This window comes from Lissotriton helveticus, chromosome 8 (assembly GCF_964261635.1).
Source record: "Lissotriton helveticus chromosome 8, aLisHel1.1, whole genome shotgun sequence".
NCBI lineage: Eukaryota > Metazoa > Chordata > Amphibia > Caudata > Salamandridae > Lissotriton > Lissotriton helveticus.
In genome coordinates this window covers 1,726,094,890-1,726,107,069 of record NC_136069.1, presented here as the reverse complement: position 1 = coordinate 1,726,107,069, position 12,180 = coordinate 1,726,094,890, and the positions used below count along the sequence as shown (strand labels likewise).

The 12,180-nt window shown below is 49.2% G+C and overlaps 1 pseudogene; it reads left to right on the top strand.

The window, feature by feature from the left end:
* LOC144772190 (TRPM8 channel-associated factor homolog) overlaps positions 1 to 12,180 on the top strand; it is a 155,699-nt pseudogene that overhangs the window by 120,023 nt on the left and 23,496 nt on the right.

Here is a 12,180-nt window from a genome sequence, read left to right as displayed (position 1 = left end):
TGGGAAATGGGAGACAAAATAAATGAGGAAGAATGAAAAGGGTAGACGAATGTTGCAGGGAAAGCGAGATGAGGAAAGGAGGGTAGAGGCAAGAGGAGGGAGGACGTAAAAGAAGAGGCCTGGGCTCTGATAGATATAATTATAAAACATGACAGCGGGGAGGGCACTCAATAAATTAGAATTGAAGAAAAAGATGAGAGGGGTAGGACAAGGGACAACGAGGTTGAGCATGAGGGGCGAGAAGGAAAACAAGCTCTCGGCATTGCGTGGCGGGAGGGGGCGGGGGGAGGGTAGCTGTGCACGTCGAGTCGGAACAAAAAACAAGTGAAAGCGGGATGTAATTAGGGGGGAGGAGAAGTCTGGGCAGGCAGGATGACTCAGGGGAGGGGGCGGAGCGGGGCAGAGCGGCATGTGGGTGTGAAGAAGCCGGGCCTTTGAAGTGAAGCTAAGCTTCACTTCAAAGGTGTCGGAGGAATGCGGGCGGCTGTGCACGCGCTTTTAAGCTCAATGCACATGCGCATTGAGCTTAAAAGTCACGGGCACTGCAAGGAATCGCCACGATTCCTTGCTTCTTAGTTAAAGCTTGTTTAAGCCGCAATAGGCTCGCAAGCTCGATGCGCATGCGCATCGACAGGCGAGACCTAATAATGTAGTCCACTGGTCTCCACTCTGGATGATTGACAAACATGATAATAATGTCTTTTTCACACATGCTGACTGCACCTATCTGACCTCACAGGTGCAGATTGGATGCCATACGGATAACCTCAGTGGTAAAGAGGATGACCTCAGCAAGAGACAGCAGCTCTTCAGGCCGCCAACGGTCACCAAAGTCTACCAGGTTAAGAGCGAGAAGTTGACCATCTCCACCCTGTGGGGCGGCCTCATCTATATCCTGGTGCCAGGCAGATGCCAGCTTGGACTTTTGTCAATCACTGTCATAGGGGCAGTGTGTGCACCCTTCTACAAGCATGGTGAGTACGGTACGAACACCTTGAGTAGGACATAAAGCATAAGCACCTCTACTCAGCTCAACAAGTGGTGGTTATATGGTTTGATTACTTATTTATTTACTAGAAGAAGGGAGTGTCGCATGAAGGTTCGCTTTGATGGGTGAGACTCTGGAGTTAGGGAGACCTGGCTAAATGGCATTTCCTACAAAAACAATGGAGAGAGCAAGGGTTATGTTCACCAGAGTGAACAGGGAGTACTCCTGTACCCCTGGATACAATAGTAGAAAAAACAAAATGGAGGAGTACCACCAGTGAGAATTCACAAGTCGCTGTATGGGAGGACGGTTTTCACAAGGTGGAGGAAAACTCTTTTTATTAAAAACCCCTCACTCATCACCTAGTGATGACATGCTTCATCATCGGGGTCCACCCTAATGACCTAGCGTCATCAGGGTGTGCTTCAACACCTGATTGCAGTGGAGCAGGTTGTGAGTGGTGGTGCGTGAAAAATGAAAAAATCAGTGTGTTAAAAATTGTCCTGGTTTGAACTTGTAAAATAAAGATTTTTTATTGGCAAGCAACTGGACAATGTTAAAATCGTGGCGAGATAAAATAAGGGCAGTGATGAGCCCGTGTATCTCTGTAATTGATTGGGTCTATGTGTTGGGTCTACATGTTTCAACCTTAGCGGTTATAGTGAACCAGGTTTTCGTCAGGACCTCAAAACCAAGTTGGTGGATGGTCTGCGTCCCCTAAAAGACGCACCCAATCCTACCACATGGGACCACTGAATGGCGAAAATGTGCCCGTGGTATTAGCTCGCTCCACAATGGGTGAGCTAAAAAAATCAAAACACCTGTAAAAGAAAATACGGACATTTGTCACAATATTGAGCATATTTACAAGCCTGTAACGTAGTGCAGTGCTTCAACGTTGTGTCAGCATGCTGTCACACCCAGTTACATGGTGAATTCAGTGGTAGCATCATACGTCTAGCGTTACCGGTGTTGAACTCTACTCCAGCATACTTCTAGAGGAGGGTAGTGTTGGTGCACAATGTGGGGCGGTGAAAATTACCCGCAACTTGCACACAGAGGGAGTATTGTGATTATTTTTCTATTCACAACTCTCACGCAGTACATAAAATCATCACCGCGTGTTACTAGCTCGCATACTGACTAGTTAGTGCGAGGCTATATCCATTTGGATAGTGCATGCATTGTCAATGTAAACTGTATAACACGAAATAAAACAAACACAACACAGACATAAGACAGACAAAGAATATACAACCAAGGCTCACTCTCAGTGGAGTGTTCAAGGACTTCATGGGACAGGGGAGGTTACCCTCGTGAAAAACGTATTCTGTAAAAGAATGGTATTTTAAAAGAGGCTGTTAATGCGGGCAAGAATGGATAATGCGCATCAAAATCGTGTCCTGTGTGCGCTCGTGGAGGCGCTGGTTGAAAAGACACGCCCGCAGGGAAAAAGGGCTACTCTACTCACAGTTTGTTGCCATCTTTATGTGAGAGTTCCAGCACCTATTTAGAAGATCTGAAGTCCTCTGGATGCATGGAGATTTGAACTGTGGTGCTGTCTATTGCACAAGGTAGCCCTGGTGTTCTGATTGGGTAACAAGTACATGATGTCATCTTTGAATCTTCTACAGGAGAAACCACTGATTCTGACTGGCTGGAAACTGTACGGCACTACCCTGCCCCTTGGGCAGAGTTTGCCACAGAGAACATCATCCTCACCGTCCCTGCAGAGTGTGCCCTTGCAGTGGAGAAGCCCAGCTCCTTGATGTCCTTGTGGGACCGCATGATGGCAGCCGTTGCTGAGCTGGCCGCCATCCCTTTCCCCTTCTTGAGGCCGGAGAGAATTGTGACAGATGTCCAAATATCAGGAGGTAAGTACTGCAATCACATACATCTGCCCTGCACACTTCCAGCTTCAATTCTCTCACAGGTGGCACCAGTGCATGCTACACAGGAGGGTGAGTCGAGAGTTCACTCGCTGTGCGCTTAGGCTATTCGATGGGACACATTTCACTTGTAAATGTAAATGTGTTTGTATTGATATAGCGCACTTCTACCCTGAGGTCTTGTAGCGCTGTATTCATACCGCTGTGGAACCCATCCTGACATCCTGTGAAATGTCCACTCCTGGGCACCCCCAAGGTGACGCCAGGCATCCAAGCGCTGCTGGGGCCGTTGTGGAGATTAAGCAAGCTATTACCCAGAGTCACAGAGTGGGACCCATGATTAGACTAGGCACCGAGGCGAGAATTATCAGGTCCGGGGAAATTGAGTCCAAGAGCCGCCGAGGCGGGAATTGAACCCTGGTCCCGGGCCAGACCTCTGCATCAGGGTCTGCCGATCTAACCATTGAGCCACGCTTCTCCACATTTCACTTGCCTCCTGACACATTCTCTGATTTGAAGGGGACTTTGGAATAAATTATTAGAGACAGCAATCAAACATTCATAATATTTAGACCTAAGTATAAACTAGGCAACCTCCAGCTTGCAGGAGCTGGTTTTAATTCCCAGTCCGTGGGGTTGGAGGAATGTCTAGTTTGAGGATAAGTTTGAGGAACAGCTCAACAATCACTTCGATTATTTCAAATTATAAAATGGCCCTCCACCCAAGACCACAGAATGCAGCTACATCTGTGCTATCCCGACAACGCATTTGAGGCTGCAAAGGTCTTGTACGTGACTAGTGTTAGAACCGGGGTCTCTAGTTGGCAGGGGTATGCACCCTAGTCCAAGTAGGGACCACCGCTTCCGACCTGGTAGCTTGGCGCAGAGCAGCAAAGGCGTAACTTCTGAGGCAATGTGTAAAGTATTTGTGCAACACGCAGCAGCAGTGACGCAATAAGAACACTCATAAAAGGAACACCACACCAGTTTTGTATAAGAATAAGAATTTCTTTATCTAAAAATTATGCGAGAACCAAAAGCAGGTAAATCCAGCTCCAGGCAAGATCAAAAATGAAAAGAATTCCAGTTTCCAAGCAAGATCAATAATCAATAAGAATGAATCCAGTTCCCAGGCCTGATCAATAATAAAAAGGATCCCAGTTTCCAAGCAAGATCAATAATCAATAAGAATGAATCCAGTTCCCAGGCCTGATCAAATCACCAAAAGCTCATGTTTGCCAAGGGCTCCTGCTGGTAATGTCTTTCTCACAGTGTCTTTGGATGGCCAAAGTTCCCTTGTAGCGTAATAAGTGTGCCTCTCATAGAAATGATGCTCCCAGCGTAGGAAGTGCGACTGCCCAGGCGCTGCTGGTGATGCTTAAAAAATGCCCCAGTGTCAATTACCAAGTAATTATGCCCCCGTAGGCCGGTCAGTGAAGGACGGTTCCCAGCCAAGCACAAAGCTCACACTCCAGGTACCCGGCCAACCCGCACCCCGCCCCCTCGCAGTAGCCTGGTTGCACTGAGGCGTTACCTGGGGTGGTGGTTGCGGGCGCGGGTGCGAGGCTCCTCTCCCCCTGGGGCCTCGGGCTCAGCAGGTGCTGCACGGGTGGGGGTCACGGCCACACAGCGCTCCTTTAGCACAGCGCTTAACTGTGCCTCCAAGTCCGGGGCAACGACGGAGCCTCCTGCCACACAGTGCTTCACTTCTCAGCGCTACACAGCGTGCTCCGGTCCCAGTGGCAGTGACCTCAGGGCCAGTTTCAGACGGCTTGCGCCAGAAGCAGAGGCAATCACAGAGCCCCCGGGAGGATCACGGGGCAAGCAGTGCTGAGGGCAGGCACATCGTTGCAGGGCAAATCTTGAGAGTGTTGTTGCTGTTCGGAAGGGCAGTCTTTAAAACGCTGTGGTCCAAGGACAGGTAGTTTCCTTTAGCTTAAAAAGGGTGCAGTCCCAAAAAGGCAATCTTTAAAAGGTTGAAGATTCTTTAAAATGTGGTTCAAAGAAAAGTAGTTCCTTTGGGATGTTGTGGAGACACTCTGGTGGTGATGTTGCAGTCTCCCATGCAGGGCAGGATCAGCAGACAGTAGGGCAGCTCAGCAGGTTGTGGGGCAGCAGTTCCTTGGAGCAGTCAGCCTCCTTCCCAGTGGCAATCCTCTTGCGCAGCAGTCCTCACTCCAGCAGGGATTCTTCCAGGTCCAGCAGTGTAACAAAGAAGTGAGGCCAGGACCCTCCCTTATATATCTTTCACTCTAAGGGCTAGAAAGTGGTGGAAGTCTCTGGAAGGGTCTGGGGGCAGGGGCTTCTGGAAGAGTCCAGGGAGTTCTGGTATGTTCCCTGCCTTCCCTGACCTAGCTGTCACAGTGACGAGAGACAGGCCGTTAAGGCTACAGTGGGCAGCCCATCACAGCTCATCCCAGGGAAGAAGGTGTGAATCACCACTCCCACCTCCCAACCCAGGCAGGCTATCAGTGTGCAGAGGGGAGGGGGGAGTCTGCAGACCCTAATCTCAGTGTAGGCAGGAAAAGATCCCCTTTATAAAAGTGGGATCTCTAGCGTAGTAATGTCCAAACCCTATATATCATTGGAAAGGGTTCCCCGCCCAGAGTCCAACAAGACCAAACATGACAGATTTATTAGGTCCCTGTCAGAAGTTATCCCATAAGGAGAGGTTCCCAATACTAGCCTATGGAGAATTAGCCTTACTGCAGTAGCAGGGGCTTGTGGCAGATATGCCAGCCTCACAATGTTTTAGGGGAGAGCACCTGCACCTCAGCACTGTTTAGCAGTGGTGAGGCGCCCAGAGTCCTAAGTCCAACAAAATGTAAGGTAAAAATGGGAGGCAACAAGGGCAAAAATGTAGGGGAGACCACCCTAAGGCTGACAGGTCTAACAACTAGGAACAAACTTTGGAATCTATTCACACAGGCTGCATGGATGGTTTGGTTGTAAAGGCATCAGGTGCAAGGAGACCATCTCTTTTTAGTCCCATAAACTGATTCTCCATCTCTGCTTTTCCTGCTCTTTCTGTTCTACTTTATGCCTTACCGACCTGCTCACCCACCAATCTCCGTATCACTTCCGGGTAGACCAGCAGCGCCTGAGGGTCAGACTAGCTCATCACTCTTGCAGGTGCAGGGAACTAGTAAATGAGATACCAGAGAGGTAGCCCACTCCTTGCACACAACTCTGGCGGCTTATTTACAAGCCCCTAACACCACCAGAACGTCACTTTTCACTTAACGTGGCTGAACGCTGCCTTGTAAATAAGGCCCCTCTTCAAGCTATACTTAGCAGGAAAGAGGTGGACAATGGGTGTTGTGGTGGGCGTTTCACCGCAACACCCATTGATTTTGACGCTGCCCCTTATTTATAAGGGTGGCGTAAATATGGGGCAGCGCCAAAATTAGGACCAGCGAAAACCAGGTGTCCATTCCTGCACACAAACAATCCTTAAAAACAAATGACGGTTGCATTCGGCAGCACACATAAAATTTACAAAACATCCTAACAATCACTCCCCTCAAGTTAGGGGAACGCTTGCACTATGGTGCAAAGTTGCCTGGGCTGGTGCTAGGTGGCTAAATTTAGTGCCAGCTCATAGTGAAACGCACGGTGATCTGTATTGATGTAAATACAGTGCAGGCCTGAATTTCAGAAGTGATGGCTAGAAGGCTAAAGGCTAAAGCCGCACTACGTCACTTCCTTGTACATATGCCCCCTACTGTATTACTGCGTCATACTTCTTCTAGGACTTCAGTGTCCCACTGTGAGGCAGAGCAGCCAGGGGTTCATAATTAAATGTGACGTCCCGTTCAAACCTTGATGGTGGAAGCCGACCCTTGTCATACTAGGTGGGGGAGATATTATCATAGTGGGCGATTCAGTTCTATAAAAATACAATAGCTTAGGGTTCCAACACAGTAAATAACTTGGGATACAGGATCCACTATGGAAGGCTTTCAGTTGCATATAGGTCATCTACTCTTCAAGTGCCACAAACTGAATTTCCATCATTGTTTTCCAGCCTCTTCTATTCTATGTCACGTCTTACATCTCTCCCCATAGCTCCCGATTCTCGCACCCTACACTCCCACCACTCTCTGTAACATCTCCAAGAATATAATATATGTTCCATTATAAGATAAGAATTGACTGCCTCACAAATGACTGTCAAGACTCTAAGGTGGCCCGGTTTGGTGGCTCAGTGGGTTAACGCATCAACTGCAGGGGCATGTGTTCGGCCTCATGGTCACAGGCTCAAATCCTGGCTCGGCCACCCAGCCATCCATCCATCTAAGATCGTTAAAATGAGCACCATTGAGAGGGGTACCAATAAACATCTGTTATTCATCTCCAAGATGCCTATGGGTGAATATGAGCCTTACAAATGCATGTTATGGATAGTGGGCACTGTGAGACATAATCAGTCAAGAGGCCAGGAGCAGTCTCTCGCACAATACCAGCTTCCAGTGTTCCTGGAGGACATTAAGTGAATATTGTCCCTATGTTTGTGACACACACAGCTTCAAAGAATTTCTCCTCAGGCTGAAGAACAATGAGCCTGAATAAGTGGGGTTTGTGTGGTAGATGTGTCAATGACGCCGATCCTTTAGGTTCCAAGGGATCACACAGGGGCCGATTCATAGAACTAACTTAAGACAAAATCCTAAATTTACTACTTTTGGTATTCACAGAAGGCATTTAGTAGCAGTAAAGTTAGGATTTTGTCTTAAGTTTGACTTAAGACAAACTTAAGACAAACTCAAGACAGTCTTAAGACAGACTTAAGACACACTTAAGACAGACTTAAGACAGACTTAGGACAGACGTAGGACAGACTTAAGACAGAGTTAAGAAAAACTTAAGACAGACTTAAGACAGACTTAAGACAGACTTAGGACAGACTTAGGACAGACTTAAGACAGACTTAAGAAAAACTTAAGACAGACTTAAGACAGACTAAAGACAGACTTAAGACAAAATCCTAACTTAACTACTACTAAATGCCTTCTGTGAATACAAAAAGTAGTAAGTTTAGGATTTTGTCTAAAGTTAATTCTGTGAATCGGTCCCATGGAGTCTAAGCTGTGATGAAATCAAACATATTTTGAATTTTGAAGCTTTGTGCCACAGGACTTCAGGTTGGCAACACCCCCTCGACTCAAGATGATGCACGGCTCATTTTATTTTTTTTTTGAAGACGTTTAATATTATTTAAAAAAAAATGCAGTACATATAGCAAAGCCTACAACCCTGTGGGCCGGCTGCAACAGGACGGTGGGTCATTGGGGCAATTGTTTACAGGAGTAGGCGCCCTGTGGTTTTTTGCTCGCCTTCTGCTTTGCTAGACCATGGGTGGTGTATGCATGTCATTCTTGTTCAGCATACAATCGTCTCTATAAATGACGTCTCATTTTACAATTTTACTATGAATAAACCTTTAACTTTGCAAACAATATAAACAAAGCAGTTTGTAACAGCGTGTCCCAGCGTTTCTGTTGTGTCAGTGCTGCATCGTGACCCTCCGGCATGCACGACTCCAATGACCCCGTGGACGGTGCAATGTGCACTGGGAGCGTGGTAGTGTAGCGTGGGGACAGTGGTGCGCATGTGTAGATAGCTGTAGAGCTGATGAGGGACAGCCTCTGTGTGCGAAAGTGCCTCACCTACTGTCAACCCAGCGTGCGGCGCGTGCAGCAGACAGTGAAAGTGCCCTAGCTGTGGTTTTGATGGACGCTGCCCGCACCCGGGCTCGCTGCCGAGTGTACAGCTAGTGGCATCCTTCTACCGTAATGTGATAGCGGTTATAAGTACAGCTGGGAAGAGCAGGAGTCTGAAACCGTAAACGGGGGAGTATGTAAGGGGTAAAGAAGAGAGGGGGGGGAGTGTACTCGTGGGGGCGGTGTCGGGGGTGTGGCGCCGAGGGCGAGAGTCGGGTCAGTGTGCGGTGGAGAGCCCCCGTGTGGGTGGCCGGCTGTCTGTGTCTGTGACTTGTGTGTCTAAGGGTCGGTGTTGCTCCCTGGGGGGGGTGCGACGATGATGCACGGCTCATATCATGCATTCTTCCAGATTTGGTAATATGTCTGGCAAATTGTCTTTGCCGTACCAGGTCTTCCCTGCGAAGGCTATCGGTGAGCTCACGTATGCTGTTGCAGAGGTACAGTCTGGGAGTGACAGCACTGGGGGCATCATTTTGATATCACCATGGTGCAACTGACATCACATGCCCCTCTCACTGAGAATATGCTCCTTCCTCTTTCCCTTTTACAGCTCCTTCCTTGGATCACAGGTCACCACAAACCTGAAATACTGCATCTTGGGACTTGCAGCTAGATGCCACTATGCACTCTACCTGCTCCTGTGGCACGAGAATTACATGGGTAACTGGGTGGGAAGCAGAGTGTAAACCCCTAGCTAGAGCAATGCAGGAATCATGCACTACCAAAGAAGGACACGAATGAAGAATACAAGAGACACTAAATTTATCAAAAAGGTTAAAGGATGCAAAACTCAAGCCTTGCCTATGTCAGCATGGCTGCAGATAAGGAGGTATGTCATACCAAAGAAAGATCCCAAGAGCCCATTGGCCAGATGTATCAAGCATATTTGTGTTTGCAAGTTGCCGCTTTGCGAACTCTGTTCGTTTGTAAATGCAAACAGGAATTTTGGATTGAATCAATGCCAAACTGTGGTTCGGTAACACATTACTGAGTCAGGATTTGGGATTGCGAATACAGAACGATTGCAAGGGGTGTGCCATCCAAATTCAAGATTGTAATGGGAATTATTAATGTTTTGTGGCATAATTCAAATCCCAAACTATTAATAGTTTACCCACTACAGAAGTGTAGTGGAAATGCATTCGCAAACGGGAAAGGTCCCAATTGGTTCTCTTTCCATTTGTGAATGACAAAAGAACCTTTTGCCTCCTCTTAAACAAACAATATAAATCAAAGCTTCTGTCAGACGCGGTCGCTCCCCCTCGCTCCCTGGCTTCAGCTTGCAGCATTTGGTATCGTTACCTGCTTTCTCTGTGTTACTGCTGCCACATTGCACCCTTTGGTGCCTGCGCTCTTTCGTGTATTATTTAATTTGCCACATTACCTGCTCTGTGTTACTGCTGCCACATTGCGCCCTCTGGTGCCTGCGCTCTTTTGTGTACTAATTGATTTGCCACATTGCCGAATATAGCGTCTGCTCCTGTGTGTGCCTGCGCCTGTGCAAACCCCATTTTTATCGTGTTTCCGTGTTGTTACCGCCATCTTGTGTGTTGTGCCTTCCAGCCCGCCCCTACACCCGGCGCCCGCCTCCCAGCTGACCCTCCCTCCCACAGCATAGATATCGACGACCCCTCTCACCGCAGCGCCGTGACCGTCCTGACTCCGTCAGACGCGGTCGCTCCCCCTCGCTCCCTGGCTTCAGCTTGCAGCATTTGGTATCGTTACCTGCTTTCTCTTTGTTACTGCTGCCACATTGCACCCTTTGGTGCCTGCGCTCTTTCGTGTATTATTTAATTTGCCACATTACCTGCTCTGTGTTACTGCTGCCACATTGCGCCCTCTGGTGCCTGCGCTCTTTTGTGTACTAATTGATTTGCCACATTGCCGAATATAGCGTCTGTTCCTGTCTGTGCCTGCGCCTCTGCAAACCCCATTTTTATCGTGTTTCCGTGTTGTTACCGCCATCTTGTGTGTTGTGCCTTCCAGCCCGCCCCTACACCCGGCGCCCGCCTCCCAGCTGACCCTCCCTCCCACAGCATAGATATCGACGACCCCTCTCACCGCAGCGCCGTGACCGTCCTGACTCCGTCAGACGCGGTCGCTCCCCCTCGCTCCCTGGCTTCAGCTTGCAGCATTTGGTATCGTTACCTGCTTTCTCTGTGTTACTGCTGCCACATTGCACCCTTTGGTGCCTGCGCTCTTTCGTGTATTATTTAATTTGCCACATTACCTGCTCTGTGTTACTGCTGCCACATTGCGCCCTCTGGTGCCTGCGCTCTTTTGTGTACTAATTGATTTGCCACATTGCCGAATATAGCGTCTGTTCCTGTCTGTGCCTGCGCCTCTGCAAACCCCATTTATATCGTGTTTCCGTGTTGTTACCGCCATCTTGTGTGTTGTGCCTTCCAGCCCGCCCCTACACCCAGCGCCCGCCTCCCAGCTGACCCTCCCTCTCCCTCGCCCCCGCCCCCTCCACCATCCTCATATGACAGATGCTTTTACGCGCAGCGGTCATGTGCAGCGATCGCGCCCAATTCGAGCCGAAGGTGCGCCAAAGGTAAGCCCGTCTACGCCCGTCCGCGCCTGGACCGCGCCCAGCGCCAGACCCCCTGGTCCCCGCCGCTCCCAACCCTCTAGAGTCACATATGATGCCGCTTCTCTCCTCGCCCTCAACCCCGGACGCACCCTACTATGCTGCGAAGCTTCCCCAGGACGTACCCACGGCCCATTCGCCTGCATCTCCTGCAAATTCAACTGCCTCAGGACCCTCACCAAACCCACTTCCTCCACACTCAGCTCCGAACTCAACAGCCTGAAATGCATCCTACTGAACACCCGCTCGGTCCACAGACATGCAACAGAACTCTGGGACCTAATTGACACTACGTCACCTGACATCGCCTTCCTTACTGAAACATGGATGAACGCATCTTCTGCCCCCGACATCGCCATAGCCATACCGGACACTTACAAGATCATTCGAAAAGACCGCACCATTCAAACTGGAGGAGGCATCGCCATCGTCCATAGAAACACCATCAAAATCACAACCAGCTCTGACGACAATCTTGCAACCGCCGAACATCTCCACTTTCAGATCCACACCGACCCTAGGACCACCCTTAGAGGCACCCTCATTTACAGGCCTCCAGGCACCCAATCTCAATTCAGCGACGACATCACAGACTTCGTCAGCCCGCACGCCCTCGCCTCCGAGAATTACATTCTTCTAGGAGACTTCAACTACCACCTTGAAAACATACTCGACAACAACACCACCACCCTTCTGGACAACCTGTCCAATCTCGGACTCAAACAACTTGTTGACACCCCCACTCACACAGCCGGACACACGCTCGACCCTATATTCACCTCCAGCAAGCACATCTCCTTCGATCGCACTACAGCTCTCCACTGGACGGATCACAGCTGTGTTCACTTCAACTACAAAACCACCCTATCCCACAACCGTACACAACCCATTCCCCGGAGAAAATGGAATAAAATTACCACCGACCAACTCCTCACATCACTCAACCAAAACCCTCCCTCCCTAGCAATGGACCCAGACCAAGCGGCC